This window comes from Mustela nivalis (genome assembly GCF_964662115.1).
Source record: "Mustela nivalis genome assembly, chromosome: 8".
NCBI lineage: Eukaryota > Metazoa > Chordata > Mammalia > Carnivora > Mustelidae > Mustela > Mustela nivalis.
Genome location: NC_139027.1, coordinates 109,529,833 through 109,557,369, shown reverse-complemented (window position 1 = coordinate 109,557,369; position 27,537 = coordinate 109,529,833). Strand labels below are relative to the sequence as shown.

Here is a 27,537-nt window from a genome sequence, read left to right as displayed (position 1 = left end):
TGATTTAGGCTCAAAATCTAGCTGCTCTATTGTTGTAGTGCATAAAAGTCTACACCTTTTTTTTTTTTTTTTCTTTTTAAAGATTTTATTAATTTATTTGACAGAGAGAAAGATCACAAGTAGGCGGAGAGTCAGGCAGAGAGAGAGGAGGAAGCAGGCTCCCGCCGAGCAAAGAGCCCGATGCGGGGCTCGATCCCAGGACACTGGGATCATGACCTGAGCCGAAGGCAGCGGCTCAATCCACTGAGCCACCCAGGCGCCCCAAGTCTACACCTTTTTTAATGTTATTTCTTGATACATCTGAAATCTATTCTAACCTTTTAATTATCTTCAGTGTTGTTGGTTCTGCCTAATTATTCTCTAGAGCCTGACCAGAGAATATCAATACAAAAGTAAATCTTGATAGTTCAGTGAAAGCAAAAGGTGATGGGCAGGGGAAGTACTTGAGAAGTTAGCAGGTGATCTTTCTGCACAGTCTAAATGCAGAATAAAAATTTCTGTAGTCATGAACATTTACATATGTGGACCCCTTTGGTTATAAGAATTCTAAAAATATGGGGCACCTGGCTGACTCAGTTGGAAGAGCACGCTGCTTTTGATCTCAGTGTTGTGAGTTCGAGCCCCACGTTGGGTGTAGAGATTACTTAAATAAATAAAATTTAAATAGAAAAAGAATTGTAATGATATCATGGTAGAATTTTAAAGATACAGTAATTCATATTTTTGTATATTTCTACTGATGCTTTAGTCCTGATTTTTAGAGAATCTGAAAAAAGTTTCTAATTTGAACTCATTACGTATACTCTACACTTTCTATGAAAAGACCACCAAATAATATTCAGTTGTCAGGATTTAAAAATTCAAGCCAAAAACTGTTTAATTAATCAGGACTTATTCATTTATTTATTCTCTAGTCCATAATCATTTAACATTGAGCCCACAACACAGATGCATTGTAAAGGATGCTCAGATGGGGTTTATTAATCTCAAGATTGTATAATGCAAAAAAATGAAAGAGTAAATGGAAACTTCCTTCCTTTGCTTCTGTAATTCTGTTTTGTAGAAAGCCTGCCTTTTAGCAAAGTACAGGAAAGTCGTTGCTTTTTCTTCCTTGTGACAAATGAAACTGAATAAATACATAAATACATATTTCTTCCATAACACCTTTTTGTGTTCAGAGGTTAAACAGGCTTCTAAAGGAGCAAAATGGTATTATTAAATGAAGTGCAAATGTTGAAAGAGTATGTATCTGCATTATATATCCTCTTTCAGACCTTCTAGTGCTCATCGATCAATTCTGCAATCTCATATACAGTTAGCTACCTAGAGGATTTCTGCTTTAAAAATTCCCTCACTTTTTCAAACACTTTCAGCACCTTAGCAGGAAGCTCAGAGGCTGCTGAGACTGCTAAGGATAGACTTAAAATAGGCCGATGCTGTAGCCCAGGTGATGTCCTGAGCTCCACAGAGCCTTGGGGAAGATGGTTGCTTATTACAGTTACTAAACCTGGGGCAAGATGGCAGTAAATTGAGGAGAAGATACACTTGTGGGCTTCAAAAGAACAGTCATTTCTTCCTCTTGATATAAGGCAAGGTTTATCTTTGCCAATTTATTACCAAATCTATATACATGGTGGACTTATTATTATTTATATATGCCAAGGTAAGGTCCTAAAAATGTACATATAAATGCTTATAAAATAAGTTGGAGTTAATACAGCATAATGATTATAAATCTGTGCTCTACTGTCAGTCCTTCTCTAAATTTGTATTTTCAAAGACTTTTCATGCATCTGGGTTCCTCATCTCTAAAATGGGGCTATTTCTGGGAATGTAAATTGGGACAGCCACTATGGAAAACAATATGGAGTTTCCTAAAACAAATTAAAAATAAAAACTACCATATGATCTAGCAATCCTACTTCTAGGTATATACCCAAAAAACATGGAAACAGGATCTCAAAAAGATATCTGCACTCTCATGTTAATTGCAGTATTATTCATAATTGCTAAAATATGGAAACAACTTAAATGTTGGTCACAATATAAATAGACATACACATAGATCAGTGGAACAGAATAGACAGCCTCAATATAAACTCACATATAAGTGCTCAATTAATTTATGACAAAGGAACCAAGAATATACAATGTTGAAAAGACAGTCTTTTTATAAATGGTACTGAGGAAACTGGACAGCCACAGGTAAAAGAATAAAACTGGACCTCTATCTTACCCAGACACAAAAATTAACTGAAAATGAATTAAAGACTTGAAAAACCATGAAACTCCTAGAAGAAAACATAAGCAGTAAGCTCCTTGGCATCAATCTTGGTGATGACTTTTTAAAAATTTGACACCAAAAACAAAGGTAATAAAAGCAAAAATATAAGTAGGACTACATCAAACTGAAAAGTTTCTGCACAGCAAAGGAAACTATCAACAGAATAAAAAGACAACCTATAAAATGCGTGAAAATATTTGTAAATCATGTATGTGATAAAGACTGATAACCGCCTTTCGGCCGGAACCGCCATCTTCCAGTAATTTGCCAAAATGACCAACACAAAGGGAAAGAGGAGAGGTACCCGGTACATGTTCTCTAGGCCTTTTAGAAAACATGGAGTTGTTCCTTTGGCCACATACATACGAATCTACAAGAAAGCTGATATTGTGGACATCAAGGGAATGGGCACTGTTCAAAAGGGAATGCCCCACAAATGATACCATGGCAAAACTGGAAGAGTCTACAATGTTACTCAGCATGCTGTTGGTATTGTTGTAAACAAACAAGTTAAGGGCAAGATTCTTGCCAAGAGAATTAATGTCCGCATTGAGCATATTAAACATTCAAAGAGCCGAGATAGCTTCCTGAAGCGTGTAAAGGAAACTGATCAGAAAAAGAAGGAAGCCAAAGAGAAAGGTACTTAGGTTCAGCTGAAGCGTCAGCCTGCTCCACCCAGAGAAGCACATTTCGTGAGAACCAATGGAAAAGAGCCCAAACTGCTGGAACCCATTCCCTATGAATTCATGGCATGATAAATAAAAAGAAAATAAAAGACCTCAAGACTGTAAAAAAAAAAAAAAAAAAAAAAGACTGATAACCAAAATATGCAAAGAATTCATGCACCTTAATAGTAAAAAAAAAAAAAAAAAAAAAAAAAAAAAAATCCATTTAAAAATGGGCAGAAGCTCTGGATACTGTACATTTCTAGCAAACTCCTAGATGTTGGGATGCCTGGCTCAATCAGTTAAGCATCTGCCTTCAGCTCAGGTCATGATCCCAGGGTTTTGGGCTCGAGTCCCTAGTCAGGCTCCCTGCTTGGTTGGGAGCCTGCTTCTCCCTCTGCCTCTGTTGCTGGTCCCTCTGCTTGTGCTCTCTTGCTCTGTCTCTCTTTGACAAATAAAAAATAAAATCTTTATAAAGATTAAAAACAACAACAACAACAACAAAGCCTCCCAGATGTTGTCCGTGCTGCTGATCCTGGACTATACTTTGAGTAGCAAGGGTCTAAAACAATACCTAGATTACACTGCTTGACACATACTCAGCAGTTAATAAATAAGTGTTATTTTTATTAGCTTATTTACCTGTGCATAAAATAAGGCCATTATTAGAAGAAAACTTCTATAAGTTACGAAGAGACTCTATATATTCTTGGTTTTATGAATGTCTATGAATGTGACTTCAAAATAATGAGAGAGAGAAACCACACATGAAAATCTTCCCGGTAACTTTGTTGTCTGAAGGTATGGTCAGTATTAGATTTTACTAGAATTGAGAACATTTTCTCTGCAAACTCTCCAATGACTAATGAATTAAGTTTTAATACTGAACCTTGTGCCTAAATTGTTAAGTCTCTTAAACTGTTCTCTGCAAGTTCAGAAGTAGTCAAATCAGAGCACCAAGCTCTGCTGAAGAAGACTCCTCAGGAAAGGATAGAAAAGGCCATGGCGTGCCATGAAGTTCATAAAACAGTGAGCCAGGCTTTTTTTTTTTTTTTTTTTAACCTGGAACTTACTTTAAAACCTGAAATTATTTTAGAAGGTAAGGACAGAAGAAGATGTAGTATATATATACAATAGAATACTATGTAGCCATCAAAAGAAATGAAATCTTGCCATTTGCAATGACGTGGATGGAACTAGAGGGTATTATGTTCAGTGAAATAAGCCAATCAGAGAAAGACAATAATCATATGATCTCCCTGATTTGAGAAAGTTGAGAGGTAACATGGGGGGGGTTGGGGTAGGAAAAGAAAAAATGAAACAAGATGGGATGAGGAGGGAGACAAACCATAAGAGACTCTTAATCTCACAAAACAAATTGAGGGTTGCTGGGGGAATGGGTGTAGGAAGAGGGAGGTGGGGTTATGGACATTGGGGAAGGTATGTGCTATGGTAAGTGCTGTGAAGTGTGTAAACCTGGTGATTCACAGACCTGTACCCCTGGGACTAAGAATACATTATATGTTAATTTTAAAAAACCAAAAAATTAAAAAAAAAAAAAAGGTAAAGACAGATTTGTAGATTAACTGTGAGGATCCTTATGGTTATAAAACCAAGGGACAACTTCAAATACCTAAACTGAAAGATATTACTGAGCTTAGATTCTGTTTTTTTTAAAAGATATATTTATTTGAGAGAGACCACCCATGCATGCTTGAGCAGAGTGAGGAACAGAGGAAGTGGGGAGGGAAAGAAGCAGACTCCTTGCTAAGCACAGAGGGAGGTCAACTTCACAACCCTGAGATCATGACACCAGCTGAAATAAAAAGTCTGGTGCCCAACCAACTGACCCACCCAGGCACCCAGATATCTGATTTTGAAAGCCCCATGCAACTCTCATGTACTGCTTCCAGGAATAAAAATTACTGCAATCACTTTGGAAAACTTACTGGCGGCGTGGACTAAAGGTGAACATGTATATGTATATGACCCAACAGTGGAATCCGATTTCTAGGTATTCAACAGGAAAGCATGTCTATGTTCACCCAGGACACTTAACAAGAAGGCTTTAAGCAGCCACAAACCAAAGGACCATTATGGTAGAATGTCGAAGGGACATTTTGTACAAAAGAGCCCTACACAGCAGTGCAAACCATGGAAATACAGCTATCACAACAACACGGTAATCTCAAAATACAAGATTGTGAATAAGAAACAAACAAAAAGGGCACCTGGGTGGCCCAGTCAGTTTAGTGTCTGCCTTCGGCTCAGGTCATGGTCCCAGGTTCCTGGGATAGAATCCCACATCGGGCTTCCTGCTCAGTGCAGAGCCTGCTTCTCCCTCTCCCTGACACTCGCCTTGCTCGTGCTCTCTCTCTTTCAGTCAAAATTTTAAATAAAATCTTAAAAAAAAAAGAAACATAATCAGAAAATTTAAATTAACAAAAAAATACTAGTCTGTGGTCTTAGACATTTGGTGGTCTTCCTTGGGCTGGGGACCATTGGAAAAGCCTTTGTAGTGCTGGTCATGATCTATTTCTTAGTCAGGACCCCAACTACACAGTGTGTAGTTTACACAGTGCGTAAACTCTGTGATAAGTTCACTTATCTATCTGTTCACTTATGATTTGTGTACTCTTCTGTCTATACACTATGCACTGACAAAATTTACATTACCAAAAAACCTGAGATTATCTTAAAAGTGACTTTCTACTTCTGAAGTGCTTGGTTATTCTATTCAGTGAAGTGTTTGAGAGGAAAAAATTATTTGCTTCTGAATTTTTAACCTATCTTTGATCTGACACATCTCAGTTTAGATCCTTTCTTTAAAAGATGTTGCCAAAAGGAAATTTTCAGGAATATGCTGAGAAAGAAAAGCAGCATATGGTTTCTGAAAGGAGGGCTACAGCCTCCTACTTTCCATCTTTTTTGCACTAACCTGTGAGGCTCCTTGAGCAAAAGCCAATCCGATAGTCAAAGGAGACCGTAGGATCCCTTCCTTGTCCTTGCCAAGAGAAAACAGTCAAGGAACAGAGAAGACCTGAGCATTTTGGAGGCAAAATCAAAAGATGTGAAGAGAAGCCATGAGATTTCTAAAAAGCTACAAGAACAATGGATCTGTCTGAGGGTGGGCCAAGACATCCTGAACCACCCACCACTAACTGCGTTGATGTAGATGAATTTTAAAATGGAGAACTAAAAGGGAGCCAGCTGCGAACTGCTTGGGGGATGAATCATCATTGAAAATAATTAGCCCACATACAAGATGCCATTTCTAGGCGCTCCCAAGGCTTGTTATTATTTCCCTTGTTCTATCTCTCCCCAAAACCCATCACCCAGTCCACCTCAGTACCTTTTATTCCAATGTCTCCTGGTTGGAACTCTGAGCCTGGCCACAGACAATTTTCGTTCCAAATCTGGGTTGTTTGGAGGAAGAAATCTGTTAAATGAGATTTTCCAGTGGACACCGCTGTCATTGTTCATTTCCCCTTCAGCGTTTCCCAACTGAAGTTCACTCCTTTTTTATTCTTTTGCAGCAACTTGCACTCTGTGATCTCTTATCCACAATGCCCAAATAGAAAAAGCTCTGAAAATTAAAATTTCTCTTAAATGTAATGACAAAACCAGAACTCATGTGAGACTGTTTATGATGTGTATTCCTCTCACTTACTGTGAATTTTTGTGTTTCAGTTGCAGAGATGTAAATGTGTTTGTTACAGGATGCTGCTTTAGAACTTCCTGAAGATATGATCTGATTTGCCATACATGCGCTGTGTTATCTTTCTATACTCAACAAACTTCAGATTCCAGAGCATACCTGGGATTGCAGAGTTGTAATCAAGAGTTCCTCTTCAAGAGTAGAGATGAACCATTCAGCTGCTGGAGGGATTTGGGTAAATTTAAATAACAGTCTTGGGCCAGAAGAGTTAAAAAATGGGTATTTTCTCCCATAAGACTATGTTAGGTGGAGAGATACGAGAACCAATATCTAACCTGGAGTTCCAACTTAAAAGTCAATCCCAAACTGTCTATAGGACTCTCACTCTTACATTTTTTTCCTACTGATAAAATAAGGGAGTTCATTGGGAATGTACCCTCAACACATTTCGGGGAGTCACCAGCTTAGGAATAAGAGAAAATGAAACATGAATATTAGGGCAAAGTGTTGATATACCAGCTTCTATGTGTCTGAAGTTTGTGATAAGAACTCAATTCCTAAAATGCATTTAGTATAGAGTTCACAGTTGATAGGGTTTATAGAGTGATGGTTTTGCTTAGAAGGCTCCTCAATGTGACATAGATTATGAGACTTCCCCAACTTTTGTGTTTCATTTGCTTGAATTTCCACAACCATGAGTATTGAGTATGACTGCATAGGCCAAGTCATGTAGAGGAGGCATGGTAATTAAGCCAGACTTTAGATCATTGTTTCTCTCTTTAGATTTTGGTGATTTTAGTCATCCGCTGGACAGCCTTTAGAAAAAGATTAATGCCTGCATTGTAAGCTGAGAGATCCAGATTTAAAGTGTCTGGAGGGATCCTTGGATATCAGAATTTTTAAAGCCACTGGGTAATTTGAATATGCAGCCAGGGCTGGGAATCAGTCTTTAGAAGAAGCCTCTAAACAAATTTGAAGATTTTATATATCATCTCCCCAAATATTTGGGGGGTAAGCCTTTATAATGATTTTGATGTATCATAGGAGATGTTGTATCAACTAGTTATTGTTGGGAAACAAAACCAGGGGTAAGGGCTACACAGGAGATAAGAGGTTTTGGGGAGGTGGTTATGCTAATTAAAGAGTGAAAAGGAACACTGTGGATGGAAAGGAATGCAATTGACATCTGTTCACCATTGGTTGAAATAATCCCCATACTTCACCATGAGAAAATCCTGAATCAGGTCCAGTTGTCATTCTGAGGCACAGGGACCACTCCGTGTCCCTGGTTCTTCATCATTGTTAGCCGATTAGACAGTGATAGTGAAATGCAACATTCAGTTTTGGTAACTTCTAGGATACTTCTAGGAGGTAAGGCTTTAATGCACACGTAAATCACTTAGGCATCTTGCTAAGATGCGTATTTGGCAGGGTGTGAGTAGCTCAGTTGGTTAAGCGTTTGCCTTTGGCTCAGGTCATGATTTCAGGGTCCTGGGGTGAGCCCCTGCCCTAGAAATGCATTCTAAGTTGGTGATATTTAGCTTCAGTCCAATATTTATTTTAACACTAGGTCATTTGGCCATGAGCTAAAATAGAGTATTTGGTACACTTCCAACAAGAATCTTAAGAGCCAGATCAAGGGATCTCCCAAATCCTGGGTCAGGCATTGTCCAGGGGGCCTCAACTCTTTGTGAACTGGGGCATCTCACATCTCCCTGCCCAGCCCTCTCACTGAGAACCTTGAGAAAAGTCAAAACCAATCCATTGATAGCCCTTCTTCCAAGAATTAGGTGAAGTTAGGGTTGCCAGATTAAATATAGCGTGCCCAGTCAAATTTGAGTTTCAGATAACTAATGAGTTACTCTTCAGTGTAAGGATGTGTCATGTAATAGGTGAGACATTCCTGTATTGCGATCTGCTGTATCTGGCAGTATGAGGTGAGGTCCCAGCTGCAAGAAACTTGTCACAAGACAGTGTCTCTGAAACTCACAATCCTTACCTTTTACATCAAATGGGAGGCATCTAGAGGTAAATGAGAATTTCCTTAAATTCATAAGATATGGCAAAAGAGCACTTTGGGAAGGAATCCTTTTTTTTTTTTTTTTTTTAAGTGGAAGTGTTACCTAGCCATTAAAACATTACTTTAAAACTGAGGAAGCCTTAGTGCCAATCCCTTGGTCATGAACTTTGTGTGAGATTTTGAGTTAATCATTTATCTTATTTCATAGCTTGAAGGCACCAATGCTTATAAATTTGTCAATTAAAAATGTCACCAGGAGGACGCCTGGGTGGCTCAGTTGGTTAAGTAATTGCCTTCGACTCAGGTCATGATCCCAGAGCCCTGGGATTGAGTCCTGCATTGGGCTCCCTACTTGGCAGGGAGCCTGCTTCTCCCACTGACCTCTCCCCTCCCATTCTCTCTCTTTCCCATTCTCACTCTCTCTCTCAAATAAATAAATAAAATTTTTTAAAATAAAAATGTCACCAGGAGGTGTGCCTGGATAGCTCAGTCGATTGAGCATCTGACTCTTGATCTCAGCTCAGGTCTTAATCTTAGAGTTATGAGTTCAAGCCCCACATTGGGCTCCACACTGGGCATGGAGCCTACTTGAAAGAAAAGCAAAAAAAGCCACCAGGAAAAAAGAAATACTGCCAATTAAACTGACATAATGCAAAAATACCATTGAATATAAGACATATATTTATTTCAGAGATATTAAAATGTAGAGGGGGTTAGAAATTAGTGACTCAGAATTGATAAAATACAATATTTTGACTTGCCTCATTTATATAATGGGAATAATTATCATTTTCTCTGCTGAATACACATAAAGATCAAACCAAGAAATTAATCATCAGCTTTTGTTTCTCAATCTAGTTTTGAATTGCAGAACAGGGAACTTTGTCTTCCAAGGTAGACTGTTTCCCAGTGACTACTGTCAAAGTAGCATAAAGGGAAGTTAAAATTTCTTGTAGTCTTTTTAGGACAAATATTCCATTCCTACAAAGTATCTAAACCAGTCAAAATCATAGGAACAGAAAGTAGAAAGGGGGTTGCTAAGAGTTGAGGGGAGGGAGATGGGTAATCAATATTTAATGGGTATAGCATTTCAGTATTGCAAGATGAAAAAGTTCCACAGACTTACTGTACAGAAATGTGAAAATCTTAATGCTACTAAGCTATACATTTAAAAATGGTTAAGATGGTGGGATGCCTGAGTGGTGCAGTAGGTTAAGCATCTGTCTTTTGGTTGTGATCTCAGGGTTGTAATAATGAGCCCCCTCACCCAGGCTATGCTCTTAGTGGCTTAGTGTGGAGCTGCCTTGAGATCCTCTCTCCCTCTACCCCTCCCACTCATTCCTGTGCTCTCAAATAAATAAATAAACCTATAAAAAATTGGTTAAGATGGTAAATTTAACATAATGTGTGTTTTACAATGATAAAAAAAAGTTTAGTCTTTTTAAAAAGGTTCTTTCCTGTGTGGGTTAAAACTAACTCGGTCTTTTGACCCCTGGGTAAAGAATTATCTTTATGATTATAATGCATCAGAATCCAGTGTAGTTTAAACAGAAAGTAGCTGGATTCATGAGTTTGTATCATTGACCTAGTTATCTATCCTTTGGTCCATCCATTCATCCATACATTCATCCATTTACTCATCCAATAATCCACCCAATATTTACTGAATTTCTATTCTTTGCCAGGTACTGGGATAAACTTTGAGAAAACAGAGATGAAAAAGTGACTGTGTTTAAGGAAATGCCCAAAAAAGTACTACAATACCTTACTTCCTTAAGAGATCAGACTTTTGCATCTTAAGTCTCTGAAAAATAGTTCATGTCTCTTCCTCAACACCTCCCCCACCCCACCCTCTGGCCCCTACCCATGTGGAATACTTTCCTTTCTCCTCACTTGACTACTCAAATTCCATCTACCTTTTCAAAAGTCAGTTCAAATCATCATGTGCTATGAAGTCTTTCCTGGCTATTATGAATCTTCTTCTTTCCCCAGCTCCTAATTGCATAAGTTATTTAATTGAACTTCTAGTTGGATCTTGGATAAGCAACATACACAGTATGTTGGATGGTTATATGAGTTAAGAAGAAAAATCAAGCAGAAAGAGGGAATGTGAATATCTGGGGATGAGGAGGTTTGAAATTTTAAATAAGATAAACAGTGAAAATCTTACTCAAAAGCAGAATTTTGAGAAGGGACTTGAATAAGGGAGGAATGAGCCATGTATTTGGGGGTATGGCATCCCAGGCAAAGAGAATAGTTAGTAAATAGCCCTGACGTGGGAGTATGCCTGGTACCTGAGAGGAATAGAAAGGAGACCATCTTGGTTGTAATAGAGTAAATAATGGGTAAAGTTGGGAAATGAAGTCAGAAAGGAAGTGAAGCCAGGCCATGAAGGGCCTGTAGAGTTTAATAAGAATGTAGGCTTTTAGTGTGAATGGGAGGGAGTGTCATTGGACAGTTCAGACTGAGAAGTGACATGATCTAAATTATATATATTTTTTCTTAACTTATTTTTAATATAATCTCTTTGTCCTCTGTGTTGAGAATAGACCATGGAGGCATCTGTGCAAGGAGACCAATTAGGAGTACAGTGCAATAATTTAATCAATAAATAATGATGGGTAGGTGCATTTGGGTGGCTCAGTCAGTTAAGTGTCTGTCTTTGGCCCCAGTGGTGATCCAGGGGTCCTAGGATGGAGCTCCACTTCAGGATCCCTGCTAGGTGGAGAGCCTGCCTCTCCCTCTCCCTCTGCCACTTCTCCCTCTTATGTTCTCTCACTCTGTCTCTCTCAAATAAATTTTTAAAAATGTTTAAAAAAAGAAAAAAAAAAAGAAAGAATGATGGGTAGAATCTACTTATGGCAGGGAGGGTGGAGAGAAATAATTGAATTTGGAATATTCTTATTAATAGAGCCATTATAATTTTTGATAGATCAGACATGGGGAATGAAAGATAGTCAAGACTCATACCTGGGCAACTAGAAGGATGAAGCTTCCATTAACTGAGATTGGGAAGACTGTGGGAGGTGCAGGATTTGGGGAAAACATTATGAACTTAGTTTTGTATGTGTTAAGTTCGAGAGAAGTATTAGATGTAAGTGAGGATTTTTTTTTTTTTTAAGATTTTATTTATTTATTTGACAGAGAGAGATCACAAGTAGGCAGAGAGGCAGGCGGGGTGGGGCGGGGAGGGAGCAGACTCCCCACTGAGCAGAGAGCCCGATATGAGGCTTGATCCCAGGACCCTGGGATCTGACCCTGAGCCGAAGACAGAGGCTTAACCCACTGAGCCACTCAGGAGCCCCATAAGTGAGGATTTTGACTGGACAATGGAATGGAAGAATCCAGAGTTCAAAGCATCTATATATATGAAATATATAGATGACATTTAAAGCCATGATACTGGATGAAATCAACTAAAAAGAGAAAAATAGGTAGAAAACTAGGTAAAAAAGAGAAAAGACCCAAGGGCTCAGGTTGTTGGAGATGGTGCTGTGATTATCTCCACCAGAGCAGAACACTCTGACCTGTCAGGAAGAAGTGCTGTCCAAGCCTTCATGATCCTTAAAACTTAAGACATGATAGGAAATCCTCTGGAGTGGAAATTACAAATGTTCACGGGTGTTTTGGCATTAAGGGGAAAATAGAAAGGAGAGAGCTCTGGAGAGAAATCAGAAGAGTTTTGTGAGCATTTTGTGATACCTGTAAGCTTCTACAGCGTGCCAAGTGGGCACCACATATGTAAAATTCTCCTGTAAGACAAGTGAGAATAATATGAATATAAACAACAATTTGGTAACTGAAGAAGGACCAATGTCATGAGGTCAATTCTGTCACACCAACTGGGTGTCCTGAAATGCAATTCTGATTTAAATACCCAGAATTAACGTAGATCCTATAGATTGCTCCCATTTCAGAGGCTAAACACAGATGGGGTCCCCAGGACAACTGCCCTTCTGAACAACTGGTTACAAATCATAGACCCCTTCAGGCTTTATGCTTTGCTAGAATTTTCAGAACTCAGGAAAGTCTTATATTTTATACTTACAATTTGGGTTTATTATAAAGAATGCAGACCTGACCAATAAAGAGAGGCACAGAGCAAAGTTAGGAGATAAGGCAGAGCCTCTGTGCTCTCTCCTTATGGAATCCAGGCATGTTACCCTCCCAGCACATCATGTATTCACCAAACAGGAATCTCCTCCAGGTCTCTGTGCAATAGTTTATGTGTCAACTTGATTGGGGCATGAGATAGCAAGACATATATATATATATATATATCTCCAAATACATATATATATAGATGTAGATATATGCATGTATAATTTGACCCCTAAACATCTTACATAGAATTTCAATTTCAAATGGACAGCAGATCTTATTATAAAAGGTAAAACGGTGGCCTGGTCTGCCTTCAGCTCCTGTCTTGATCCCAGGGTCCTAGGATTGAGCCACACATTGGGCTCTCTGTTCAGTGAGGAGCCTGCTTCTCCCTCTCCGTCTGCCACTCCCCTTGCTTGTGATCTTTCTCTCTCTCTGTCAAATAAATAATCTTTAAAAAAAAATAAAAATAAAAATAATAGGTCAAACAAAGAAGCTTTAAAAAAATTTAAAAACAAGTAATTTTGGGTGGGCAAAGATTTTTTTTTAAATAGTACAAAACAGGGGCGCTTGGGTGGCTGAGTCAGTTAAGTGTCTGCCTTTGGCTCAGGTTATGATCTCAGGGTGCTGGGATGGACCTCCAAGTTGGGCTCTCTGCTTGACTGGAAGTCTGTTTCTCCCTCACCCTTTGCCCCTCCCCCAACTTGTGCGCACGCGGTCTCTCTCTCTCACTTACTCTCTCTCTCTCTTAAATAAATAAATAAAACTTTAAAAAGTACAAAACATAGAATGGAAAAAGTAGAATTGGGCTATATTGCAAACATCTGTTCATCAAAAAACTCCATGAAGAGAGTTAAAACACAATTTGCAGAAAGAACATTTGTAATATATATATCCAACAAAAGACTTTTTTTTAATTTTAAGATTTTTTTAAAAATTTATTAGAGAGAGAGAGAAAGAGCATGAGAGGATGGGGAGGAGGGGCAAGGGGAGAGGGAAGAGAACAAGGAGCCTGACATGGGACCCAATCCAAGGACCCTGACATTACAACCTGAGCCAAAAGCAGATGCTTAACTGACTGAGCCACCCATACACTCTGAACAAAAGATCTTTATCCAGAATATATAAAGAACTCCTAGGAATCAACAAGAAAAAAGATGCAATCTGTTAGAAATAGGCAACAGACCTGAACAGACACCTTAGAAAAGAGAATACCTAAATCATCAATAAACATTTGAAAAGGTGCTTGGCTTCCATGAGTGAAATGAAAATTAAAACTACACATAAATCAAAATATACCAGAAAAGCTAAAATTAAAAAGACAGAAAAGATCAAATGTTGGATAGGGTGTGGAACAACTAGAACTCTCATAGTGTTAATTGTGAGTCACCCTGGTTTTATCTGGTAATGCTGACTATAAGCATACATGCCCTATCAGTTTCATTCAAAGTTATATAACCAAGAAAAATATGTACATATGTTCACTAAATGACATGTACAAGAATGTTCTCAGTAGCACTATTCATAGTAGCCAAATACTGGAAACAACTCAAATGCTCCTCAAGAGAAGAATGGATATATAACTTCTGGTTTATTTAGACAATACAATTCAAAAATTGCAATGAGAATGAAGTATTTACTACATCTTCACAAAATATGGATGAATCTCCCAAACATAATGACAAGTGAAAAAAGTGAAAAAAGCTAGACACAGAGAGTCCGTACTGACCATATGATTTCATTTATCTAAAGCACAAAAAACCAAGGCAAAATGAATCCATATGTTAGCAGTCAGAAGAGTGGCTGGTTTCTCTTGGGAGGAGTAGTGACTAGAAGGGAACACAGCAGAGAATTGTCCTTTTTTTGGGGGGGGTGGGTACTGGTTACATGTGTTTGCCCAACTTGTAAATATTCACCGATTGTATATTGATATGCACTTTTCTCAGTGTATGTTATAGTTCAATAAAGTGCACAGCAAAACAAAAATACCACCCAAACTTTTAGAAGATTGTGGCTCAGAATGTAACTACAGTTATTCTATCTAATGGGTGTGTTCTTAAAACGGGTAGAGTTAATCAGATTTGGGTTATTTATTTTACAAAGTCAAGTGGAAGCAGTCATCTAAAGGAAGGCTGAGGCCAGTCTTTCAGTAAAAGGAATCATGATTGTTGATGACATTTCAGAGTCCAAATGTTCTCAGAATGAGCCTTTTCCTAAATCCTTTTTCAGGGGCATCTGGGTGGCTCAGTGGGTTAAAGCCTCTGCCTTCAGTTCAGGTCATGATCCCAGAGTCCTGGGATCTAGCCCCACATCTGGCTCTCTGCTCTGCTGGGAGCCTGCTTTCTCCTCTCTCTCTGCCTGTCTCTCTGTTTACTTGTGATCTCTGTGAAATAAATAAATAAAATCTTAAAAAAAAATTCCTTTTCATATTTTGATTCTCCAATCAATAGGGGCAAAATCTAGTTAAATTCTCTTCACTTGGGGGTCGAATCTTTTTGAGACTTTTTGAAGATTTCTCAATCATGATACCACTTTTCAATATTTATTTCTAACTGCACCGGTCCAAGGTGACTAGTAATATTATTTTCAACTTCATAAATTATAAGAGTAGTTGGAGGCAGAAATTGAAATATAGGCTGTGTAAATAGTTTCATGTCAAAGATATTATCAGAAATGTGAGAATTAACATGACATTCAATAATTTAACAGAAAAAAGCATTTCTAGTACTGAATCGTTTGGAATTCTATAAATTATTACTTCTCTATTGTGATAACAAAGTATTTTACTTTTCAAACATAGACAGAAAGAGAGGTTATAGTATAATGAACTCTCCTGTACTCATCACACATTTTCAAAGCTGATTAGGATAAGGTCCGTATCGTTTCATTTATACTCCAGCCGTTGCCTCTTTTCCATCACGAGATGATTTTAAAGCAAACTCCAGACATTGTATTTTATCTGTAAAGGCTTCCATAGAGAGACACACATCTTTTTTCTTTTTAAAGATTTTTAAAATTTATTTATTTGACAGAGAGAGAGAGATCAGAAGGAGGCAGAGCATCAGGCAGAGAGAGGGGGGAAGCAGGCTCCCGCCGAGCAGAGAGCCTGATGCAGAGCTCCATCCTAGGACCCTGAGCCTAAAGCAGAGGCTTAACCCACTGAGCCATCCAGGCTCCCCTAGACACACACAACTTTAAAAGGCTTAGATAAAGACCGTGATATCATTATCACATCTAAAATAAAATGAAAAAAATAATTTAATATCATCAAATAGTCAAGACTATAATTTTTCTTAATTGTGATTATTTTTTTTTCCAGTTAGTTTTTTTTTAAGATTTTTTTAAATTTATTTATTTGACAGAGAGAAATCACAAGTAGTCGGAGAGGCAGGCAGAGAGAGAGAGAGGGAAGTAGGCTCCCCGCTGAGCAGAGAGCCCGATGCGGGACTCGATCCCAGGACCCCGAGATCATGACCTGAGCCGAAGGCAGCGGCTTAACCCACTGAGCCACCCAGGCGCCCCTCCAGTTAGTTTTTTTGATTCAGGATCCAGTCAGTGCATGGACGCTGCATTGGATTACTGCATCTCTTAAATGTCTTAATCAGTAGGGTCCCCACTCCCTTTATCTTTTTCCTCTGCTGTTATTTGTTGAAGAAACAGCCTGTGATACCCGTTTAACAGGTTGACTTTGGATTCACATTTTCTGTTGTTCAAATGTAGTTTCTTTGTAGAAGTGAGAGATCAGTATTTCTATTAAATTCTAAATTCTATATCCTGCCAGAAGTCCACTATGAAATGGGTTTTTATTGCTGTTCTTTTAGTAAGTGGCCCTATCTGCAAAGATTTATTAAGTGCTTACTACCTATTAGACATTGTGCTAATAATAATAAGCACATTACAAGTGTCATTTCACTCAGTCTTCACAGCCCCTCATGAGGTAGCTATGATTATTCCCATTTTACAGGCAAGGAGACGGAGGCACAGAGAGTTAAGCCATTTGTCCAGTGTCTCTAACTATCGGAACTGGGAGAAATGGGATTGCATTCAATTTGTTTAACATCAGATCCATTCTCTTACCAACAGCACTGTTCTATGAGCCTAAGCTTTTAGAAAATATCCCTCATATTAAGAGATGTTAGTTTCTAGACCTGACTTCCATATTTTTCCAGTACTCCTATTCCAGTACTCCTATGTTCAAACCGCACTGCATCCCTAGGTGTGGTTTCTCTGTACTCCTATTCATTGTGTGGCTTGCGGGCCAGCAGGAGAAATGCAGAACCTCAGACCTTCTGAACCAGAATCGTTGGGTGTGGGGCTCAGAGAACCTCTACCAGGTTCTCCAGGTGATTCCTAGGCCAGCCAGAGTTTGAGAGCCACTGCTTTCTGCTGTACCAGGTTGCTGGACAGTAGGCTGGCTATTTAATTCTTCTACCTACTACTTTGGTGCAGTTTAGAGAGACATAAAGAGAGTTGCAACTCTGGATTGTGTCTTTGGATTCTATGACCAGAGAAAGTAGTAAAAATAAATGTTTCTTTCTCTTTTTGAGACCTTTCCATATTTATCTTTGTTTCCTCCACCATTTTTTCATGTATTTTTCCATTGTCTTCCTTTTTCCACCCCGCCATCCTTGAACTCTGGGCAGCTGTCATGTTAGTTTAGAACTTCTGGGTTCTCAGAAATACACACCCAGGGGGATGGACCACGAGAAACCCCATCTTCTACGTGTTTTGTCTGAAGTTGGCCCGGTAATTATTTTTTTACCTCCTAGGCTCAGCCCAAACGGCATTTCCTGGGTGACCCTGCCTTGACTGAGTCTTGTTTCCTTTTTTCCGACAGCTGTCATGGACACATATCCCAAGCCTTCACCAACACTTTTCTCGTGGGTGACTGCACCAGATGTTTATTCATTTATTTATTTTTGTTGATTTATTTGAGAGAGCGAGCGAGCATGACTGGGGGACAGAGAGGGAGAAGAAAGCTCCCCATTGAGCAGGGAACCTGACACAGGGTTCAATCCCCGGACCCTGGGATCAGGACCCAAGCCAAAGGCAGCCACTCAACCCACTGAGACATTCAAGCCCCCCTGTACCAGATATTTAAGTGCCTGACCCTCCCTTTTGAGGCTCTATCTTTGTACCTTTTTCCTCTGTACTTTGTTCATCTATCTTGCACACAGTAGGTATAATGATTTCTGAATGAAGGAAATGAATGCAATGAGTCTGGACTTCAACATTCATGTAAAGGGCTTACTCTCCATGATACAGGGGTAGGGGTGTGTATATATGTGCAGAGGCACAGGCAGTGGTACAGAAAAGAGAGAGAGAGAGAGAGAGAGAAGCCTAGGGATGCAGTGCGGTTTGAACATCGCAGCAGCCAACCAGTCCAAATCCAGGTGAAGAGGTGGGAGACGGGGTGAGCATTTCCTGCTGGTCAAGGCATTGTTAACTTTACAGATAAAACTACCAGTTTTTTTACCAGCAGAGAATGGGTTTATTTGAGAGTAACAGAATTGCAATCCACACACGCAAGCTTCAACAAAACCATAGGCAAGTCCAGCAAACAAAACAGAGCAATGTTATTTTCTGAAGGAGGAGGAAATCGAGGAGGATTGTTTTGAATAAAAGTCCATTGGAGAAAAACCAGAGGAGTTCAGGTTGATGACATCTGGTCATTGGCTGAGGTGCAGAGATGGACCATTTCTTGTAGGAGAGGCAATGTACATCTTTCCCTGCTGGCACCTGTAGTTGATGATTCTTTCCTGCTGAGGTTCTTCTGTTAGAGATCTGTAATTGACAATTCTGGTAGTTGACATGGAGCCATAAGTCTCCCCTTACCAGCCTCCCTTTCTAGCACCTTGAGCCCACTCTAGTCAGTTTCCCTTTATTACTTTTCGCAGTATAAAGTGTTATAACCACTTTGGAAATACTAGATAAAAATTCTATTAGGAGAGGGGCACGTGGGTGGCTCAGTCAGTTAAGTGGCTGCTTTTTGCTCAGGTCATGATCTCAGGTCCTATGATCTAGTCCCATATCATGTTGGGCTCCGCACCCACTCCCTATGTGTGTATGTATCCTCTTTCATTAATTAATTAATTAATTAATTAAATCTTTAAAAAATTCTACTGGGAGAGTTATTCTGCCCATATCCTCCTGTATCCTGTTTTTGTTTCTGCACGGTCAAGTTTCACCTTATGGGGAATGGGGACAGGGGAAATAGAGACCTGAGGAGTTCAAGATTTGACTCAGTTCAAGATTTGAGCACAAGATTTCTTCTTTTCTTTAATTTATGTTTATTCAACAGACAGAGGAGGTGTTGGGTTTTTTTTTTTCTTTTTCTTTCTTTCTTTCTTTCTTTCTTTCTTTCTTTCTTTCTTTTTTTTTTGAGAGCGAAACAGCCAGGTCAGGGGCATAGGAGGGGCAAGGGAGACAGAATCCCAAGCAGGCTCCACTTCCAGCATGGAGCTCAATGCGGGACTCAATTCCATGACATGGACAACATGACCTGAACTGAAATCAAGGGTTGAATGCATAACAGACTGAACCATCTAGGCACCCCGAGCACAAGATTGTTTCTAACTCAACAACTTACGTAAAACTCCTAGCCTTGGGAAACTTTACTTGAGCAAATGTATTCCCTATTGCCTTGAATCAACTTCTAAAAAATTATTGTTCGTTGTTATTATTATTATTATTATTAAAGTAGTATACACTCACATAAATTATTTCTAAAAAACAGAAAAGTGGATAGGGCCATTCATAATTCCATCACCCAGAGAAAATCATAATTGATAATTCTTAGTAATTTTTTCCTTTGCAATTGGGAAGAAAACATTACAGAGTGATTTAATTGAACTATATCTAAAATTTTCAATCTTTTACATATGTTTAAAATGTATGAAGTACAGGTTGCCTGGGTGGCTCAGTGGGTTAAGTGTCTGCTTTCCACTCAGTTCATGATTGCAGGGTCCTGAGATCGAGTCCTGCTTCTCCCTCTGCCTCTGCTGCTCCCCTTGGTTGTACTCTTCCTCTCTGTCAAATAAATAAATAAAATCTTTAAAAAAACAAAATGTATGAAGTGATATGGGAGTGTGCAGTGTTACATGGGACTTCTAAAATTCTTGATAGCAGGAGAATGTGCATAATTCAACAAAACAAAAGCTGCTTGCTCTGTGGTTTAGTTGAAGTCAGAGAGTAGTCTCAGTCATTTCATAATTTGAAAGTATACTTTTTAAAAAGATTTTATTTACTTATTTGACAGAGAGAGATCACAGATAGGCAGAGCCAAAGGTGGCGGGGGTTAGGTGAGCAGGCTTCCCCCTGAGCAGAGAGCCTGATGCTGGGCTTGATCCCAGGACCCAGGATCACGATCCATGCCGAAAGCAGAGGCTTTAACCCACTGAGCCACCCAGGCACCCCTGAAAGTCTATATATTTTAACTGAAAATATTGTTAAGTGACCATTTGGTCTAAATGTTTTCCTCTTTACAAAGTATATTTTTCTGGGGATGTCTGGGTGGCTCAGTTGGTTAAGTGTCTTACTTTAAATCTTGGCTCAGGTCTTGGTCTTGGGGTTATGAGTTCAGGCCCCATGTTGGGTTCTGCACTGGGCATGGAGTCTACTTTTTTAAAAAAGTGTATTTTTTCTAAAGGTAAATAATTTGTTCTTATCTATAGAGTGGCATGTCAAAATCATCATAGTTATATTCACTTTGACATTAAATGTCCATAAACATTATGCAATTTGGCAAGCAAATCTGACAGTCCTAGGTCCCTCAAATGTTTTGCAGATTAATAATGATAACTTTGCTCTTCATCAGCCTAGTTGACTATATCCTGAATTCAGAGCTATGCAATGGCTGTTGGACATACCTTTGGGTAAATTTATTTTTTGTAGCAACTGGAAATTAAAAAGAAAAAAAAAGACAAAGGCAGTAGTTTCCACTTCACTGAAAACAAAAGCAATATTTATCTTAAGAGTAGTACTCATTACACTTTATATTATTCTATTTAGATGGCAAGCTATTATTAACAGGAAGCAAAGTGCTATTCACAGCACATGTTCCAGGGTCATCATTAACTGTGCAAGACTAGTGGTTTTGTAGCCTTTCAGACATATGTTCCAATTTGGCTTGGTTATCCCTGCTATTTTCTAAGCTTGCTCAATATATTTTAGGATGTAGATCTCAAACCAAAAAGATCTTTCTTATTTGGAATCGTCAAGTCCATGTTATATCCGTAGTTTTTGGGAAAATCCATTTAAACAGTAAAACTTGACATTTTCAAATTTCATAATAATGACAGTAGGGCCTACACATTAAATTATCTTATATATGGCTCATTTTCAATATAAATTCAAGCATTTGGGGACATTACCATAAGATATTTCTTGGTTCTATATCTTGAAAGGTATGTTTCATACAGACTGGAAAAGGGTACAGATCTGTAAAACAAAAGAAATTAAAAAAAGTTCTAACTATCCCTCTTACTATTCAAATTGTACTCATAATCCTAGCTGATTCAGTGAGATCAGAAAGAAGGAATAAAACTGTTACTATTTGCTGATAATACAACTGTTTAGCTCCAAAAGCCAAGGGATTCTGACTTATTAACTCTAATAACTGATTTTAAGGGAGTTTAGTAAGGAAAGAATAAATGTCCAACATACAAAAACCAATGCCCTTTCTATAGGTCAGTCATAATCAGTTGAGAAATGTGACATCAAGATTCTTTGCACAGCAACAACAAAAAAAAACCCCTAATAAAATACCTAGGAATAGGGGCAGCTGTGTGGCTCAGTTGGTTAAACATCTGCCTTTTACTCAGTTAATTATCTCTTAGTCCTGGGATCTAGTTGGGGTAGGGCTCCCTGTTCAGGAGGGAGTTTGCTTCTCCCTCTCCTTTTGCGCCCCCCCCCCCCCAGTTTGTGCTCTCTCTCTCAAATAAATAAATAAAATCTTTAAAAGAAAATCTAGGAATAAATCCAAAAATAGAAACATGCAAGGCACGTAATGAAACAATTATAAAAGTATTAAAGAAGTAAATTCTAAGTAGAGAGCTATGTATATCATTTTTCAGGTTGCACTGCCTAAATATTACATGGATGTCAATTATGTATAAATAATGAAATCCCAACTGAAGTCCCAAAGGACTTTCAGGGAACTTCTCAAACTGATTTTAAAATTCAGTTGAATCCCAGAACCTAGAACAGTGCCTTGAACATAGTAGAGGTGTACTAAATGTGTGGGGAAAGGGGTGCCTGGGTGGCTCATTTGGTTGAGCATCCAACTCTTGATTTTGGCTCAGGTCATGATCTCAGGATGGAATTAAGCCCTGGCTCAGGCTCTGTGCTAAGTGGGGATTCTGCTTCTCTCTTCCTCCCTCTGTCCCTCCCTGCACTCACTCTCTCTCAAACAAATAAATCTTAAAAAATGAATAAATAAATGTGGGTGATTAAATAATGAGTCAATGAACAGGTTCAGTAACTACCTTTATGCAAATGACTCATATATTTGTATTTCTACCCTAAAGTCATTCTCTGAGCTCCTGACCTGTATATCTAATTACCTCCTTACTCTTTTCACTTGATTAGCAAGAAACCAATTTAGACTCATTATGTTCAAAACATAATATACTATCCCTCTTGCAAATCCTTTCCTCTACCAGTCATCAAGACGGGTAAACTAAAAGCAGAGCATTATCTCTAACCATCCAACTGTCCATTTGTGATTATCTAAATCATCACAAATCCCACTGAGTCTATCTGTTGAATTTTTCTTGAGTCCATCTGTGTCTCTCATCTATAGTGCCACCACCATCTGCCATAATTTCTTCCCCATTCTGGTGAATAACTTCTTAACTAGTTTCTTCTCCTCAAAATCAGTACTTTTCCCTCTGCTGCTTTCCTACCTCAAAACAATGCCATGATTGTCATTGCTTTTAGGATTAATTCCAAGCTCTTCATCATGGCTTACAAAGTTTGGCCCAGCCTGGTCTTCCATAACATTTGCCCTCCCTTCTAAGCTTTGGCAACAGTGATCTTTCAACTTTTGAAACATGTGATGTTTCCTTCTGCCACAGGGCCTTTGTATATGCTATTCTTTCTGCCTGGAATCATCTAATTTCTTCGTTATCCTAATTAACTCTACTTCTTAAGATTTCATTGCAATCATCTTTTTCTTAGGTAAAATCTTCCTGATTCCCATTATACTCTTATATCACTCTGCTACATAACTCAAATTAAATTTACCCTTATGTGGCTGATTTTCAGATTTTAAGCTCAATCAGAACAGGGGCAATGACTTTTTGTACTTGCTATGGTGTTCCTAGCTATGGTGCTAGGTCATGAATAAATGAATAGAAAAATGAGACTAGACAGACAGATATGTGCACAATGGCTTGACATGGTCAGCAAACAATAGCTCTTCATTAAGAGAATGAGGAGAAACTTAATCCGTTTCTAAGTGAGTAAGAATCATGGCTCAGAAAACCAACTGCAAGTGCTTTATATTTAATTTCCCATTTTGAAATTCTTTCTATAGAAAAGGCCCAATATTTATGTCAATGCCTTACAATGAAAATAAACCAGAAAGGATTCAAATATGAGAAGAGAGATTCACCCATGCAGATAATCAAGATTTAATTTATAATAAAAAATGATGAAGATATTTCTTACAATGCTCAATAAAAAGCAAAAAGAATATTTAAACAAGAACTTGAATTCATCTGTGTTGTAAAGACTTTGGTTTCATGTGCCATAAATATAAAGATAAAAATTTCCATTATACATCGTCATGTAAGAATAGCCTAATTTAATAAGATGTTCATGCATAGTAAATTCCTAAGTAAAATAAATAAGAATGGCTGATGGTTTATATTGAAAAACTGATAGAAAAAATTTTGTTTTAGTTTTAAAACGTTCTTTAATTTTGATGAGTAACTTGAGAATTTTCAAGTTGCTTATATAATCGTAGATTCATACTTATTTCACATATATTTATTCATTTCTTGTAGCCCAAAACAATTTTTAATAGGAGTAAAGAGATGAAAAAAATAGCAGTTTTGATAATACTTTAAGTACTATTGAGATCAAATGTTAGTAATTTGTTGATACAAATTAAGTGCATTTTTCTTAGTTTCAGGGAATATTTAATTCCTTTGCAATGAAATCACTACTCCATACTCATAGATGTATCTGATACACTGATAAAAAGTAAAATGTAGTACATTTCTCTATGTTTCTAGGAAACCAAGACTGTCCGGGAGGTTTAATAAATATGCCTATTGTATAGTCCCTGACATAATCCAAGAAAATTATAAGATTATACCCAGTTAAATTACTAAGCCCATATGAAGACTTCTAAATTAAGCAAATGATTGAATATCTTTGTAACCACTCCAACCAAGTTTATAAATTTGTAATTTTGCCTTATCTCAATTGAAACTTTAAAACACTCTTTTATTAATGGGTTTTGACAAATGTATAATGACATGTATCCACCAGTGTAATATTGTACCAAGTAGTTTCACTGCTCTAAAGTCCACTGTACTTTACCTATTTATTCCTCCCAGTCTCTCGCAACCATTCATTTGAGTTTCCTCTGTATCTATTCATGACTTGGAAGCTCATTCCTTTTTATCACTGAATAATATTCTCTTGTCCTTCATCTACTGAAGGACATCTTGGACCCGTCCAAGATTTTTTGTTCCCCCTTAGGTGAGACAGGACAGCTGGAGAGGGCTGGAGGTGTGTATTTCCCCTTCTCCCTGGAAGGACATAGGGGACTGGAGATTTTCTCATCACTCAGGTAGGTATGCCTCTGATAATATCCCAGCAGGTCTGATAAAACAGACTGAAAATCAATTCATGAAACCTAGTTTAGAATGGAGTCGGGAGGTCAGCAGGGGGAGCTCTCCCAACCTGCTGTAGCTTGTCAGTTGCAGACGCAACAGGAAGAGCTGTACCTTCCGAGTCAATCCTACTTCAAGGCTACTTTACTATCCCAGGAGGAGGAAGAAGGGTTCTTTTCCTCCCCTGGCAACAGCCCAGCCAATGAGAGTTGTCACAACTCAGCCAATGAAAAGCCATTATACTTCAAACTCCAAGTTTACACCAATGGCCTTTTTGTTTGTAACAGTCTTTGCAATTTCCCCTTCCTATAAAACACCATTCCTTTGCTTTGTTCGGCTTCCTGGCCTGTGGTTTTGCTTGGTTTTGGTACGTGGCTCACATGTCGCAGAAGAATGCAATTCTTCACTATTTCCTAGCCCATTTGCTAGTAAAATAATTGGCAATTTTATTTTTAAGGTTATCAGGCATTGGTAAATTAATTTCTCCTGAGAGCAGGGCTTGTTAAGAAGAATGGTTTCCACGTGGTTCCTTTTCCCCTCTGCCTGTTGAAAACACAAGGGGATTTTTCTTTGATATTCAGCGTTTGATACCGAGTAGAGCTCTGGAATGGGGCGAGGTTTAAAACCCATGGAAGTGTGACTTCCCCTATGATTCGGTCCACCTGTAGCTTTTTTGTTTTTAATTTTTTTAAATAATTTTTAAAAAAGATTTTATTTATTTGACAGAGAGATCACAAATAGAGATAGGCAGAGAGAGAGAGACGGAAACAGGCTCCCCACTGAACAGAGAGCCTGATGCGGGGCTCCATCTCAGGACCTTGAGCCTAACGTGGAGGTTTAACCTACTGAACCACCCAGGTGCCGCCCCCCATCAGCCCCCCCCCACCCCCCAGTTTTTATTTCTCAGACTTGTCCATATTGAGGCGACAACAATTCATTAATAACACTTCCAGTTCTCCCACCTTGGCACTCATTCCCGCGGTGGTTTCTGATTGTGGGTTTCTCCTCTGATAAACTGATTCTCTGTATCTGTCTCCATTTTTGGGAGTAGCTGTTTGCCCTGTGACCTCACTTCTCGGATGGACTGTGATACTGATGATTTACACTAAGAAATATATTTGGTCTCTGTCCCATGTCTGGCACGGAGCTCGTGAAACTCTTGCTTTCTAAGCGGTGAGAGGTAATGTGTCTTTTGTTATGTTAATGGTGTGGCTTTTGGACTCTCCCTCAGGATGGAGGCTGATTGCCAGGAGAACCAACCAAAAATTTAGGTGTGGAATTTTCAGTCCCCCTCTCTGACATGTGGGCTGGAGAAAGGAGCTGAAGATTGAATCACTCATCCCCAGTCGATGATTTAATCAGTCATGCCTATGTAACGAAACCTCCATAAAAGCCTTCTGGGTTAGTGAGCACATGGATTTGGGGATAGTAGTAACTCAGAATATTGACGCTCTGGGCCATTTCCCTATACCTTGCCCTATGCATCTCTTCTGTCTGGCTGTTCCTGAGTTAAATGTTTTTATAAAAAGCTGGTGACCTAATAAATTCTTTGAGTTCTGTGAGCTGTTGTAGCAAATTAAGTGAACCCAAGGAGGGATCACTGGAATCTGTTCTGTAGCTGGTAGGTCAGAAGCAAGGTGATATCCTGGTTTTGCCAATGGCATCTGAAGTGGAATGGGTCATGGTGGGGAGGGGGCAGTCATCTAGAACTGACCCCTTCAGATTTGCAGTCTGATGCTATTTTGTTTTTTTTGTGAGCCTTCTGTTTGACAATTTATTCTCAGAACCTAGAACAGTGCCCGGAGCCTAAATAGCTGTTGAAATGAGCATTAAAAATGAAGAGACTTTTTTTTTTTTCTGGTTTGTCAAGGTCACACATCCCAGCATATGATGGTCACCTTATATGGAGGGACTTGGAAGGGAGGTCAGTTGGCACAGGGTACAGAGGGTATAACTGTGGTGGGCATGCGTTCCTGTGGTGGAGCTTGGCTCTTCCATCACAGTTTACAGCCTGAATGGGGGCAAATCAGCACACCCCCATCTGGTCCAAGGAAGACTGGAGGAGAATGTGGTCACATTGCCGTGTGGGCAGTGTAGCCCTTACAACACCTTGATTTCAGACTTCTGAGCCTCCAGAACAGTGAGAAAATGCATTTGTGTTGTTGTAGACCACCAAGTTTGTGGTAATTGATTACGGCTGCCCTAGTCAAGTCATACAGAGTCCATATCACGGATGTTTTGTCACAGGGTTAGATGGCAAAAGGCAGAGACAGGAGTTTATGTAGTATTTTATATTCTTCACACTTCATAGGTGTTTTACTGCTGTTTATGCATTATAAATCAATAGAAGTGTACCAGACTGTACCATTAAAAGCTTGGACCTATGGAGCTAGTTAGAAAACTGAGACCATGAAGAAAGGCAATGCATTTGCTTTAAAAAATGTACCTTCTGATGTGTACATATTTTTAATAATGTGTATGAAAAAATATAAATATATATGTGAAAGACAAACTTACTGATAGAAACCATGGAAGGCCTATTAAGAAAAATTTGACTACAGAAGGAAGACATTGGCCAATAATGTTTACAAAGTGTTTACCTCATTAATAATTTTAAAAATGCAGATTACTAAAAGAAGTCAATTTTCATTTATTAAATTAGCAAAAAAATAACTAGTGTTGGCCAAAGTTCAGGAAAATGGGCAGTTCCACACACTGTGGTCAGAGTATGTTGATGCAACATTTCTGGAAGACTTAATAATGAAGACAATGTACATTGATGGTCTTTCCATTTTAAATAAATATTTGGGCCCAGAAATCTTAATTCTGTTTATTTATCTTGAGAAAATAATCAGAATATGGGAAAAGGATATATACAAGAAGTTCACTGAGGTTTTGCTTATACTGGTACAAAAATTAAAACAGCCTGGGGCGCCTGAGTGGCTCAGTGGGTTAAAGCCTCT

The 27,537-nt window shown here is 38.6% G+C and overlaps 1 protein-coding gene and 1 pseudogene across 3 annotated transcripts in view; one reads left to right on the top strand and one right to left on the bottom strand.

Annotated features, from left to right (window-relative positions):
• Positions 1-2,513: 2,513 nt before the first annotated feature.
• LOC309871428 (large ribosomal subunit protein eL21 pseudogene) lies at positions 2,514-3,067 on the top strand (annotated as a pseudogene). Its single transcript has one exon. The product of its transcript is annotated as a large ribosomal subunit protein eL21 pseudogene (transcript).
• A 24,323-nt stretch (positions 3,068-27,390) lies between these two features.
• The window catches only part of MKKS (MKKS centrosomal shuttling protein), a 30,977-nt gene continuing 30,830 nt past the window's right edge, over positions 27,391-27,537 (bottom strand). For both annotated transcript variants that reach the window (XM_082744405.1, XM_082744406.1), the window contains exon 8: positions 27,391-27,500. The gene's annotated coding sequence lies outside the window, so the exon portion shown is untranslated. The remainder of the gene's footprint in view (positions 27,501-27,537) is intronic.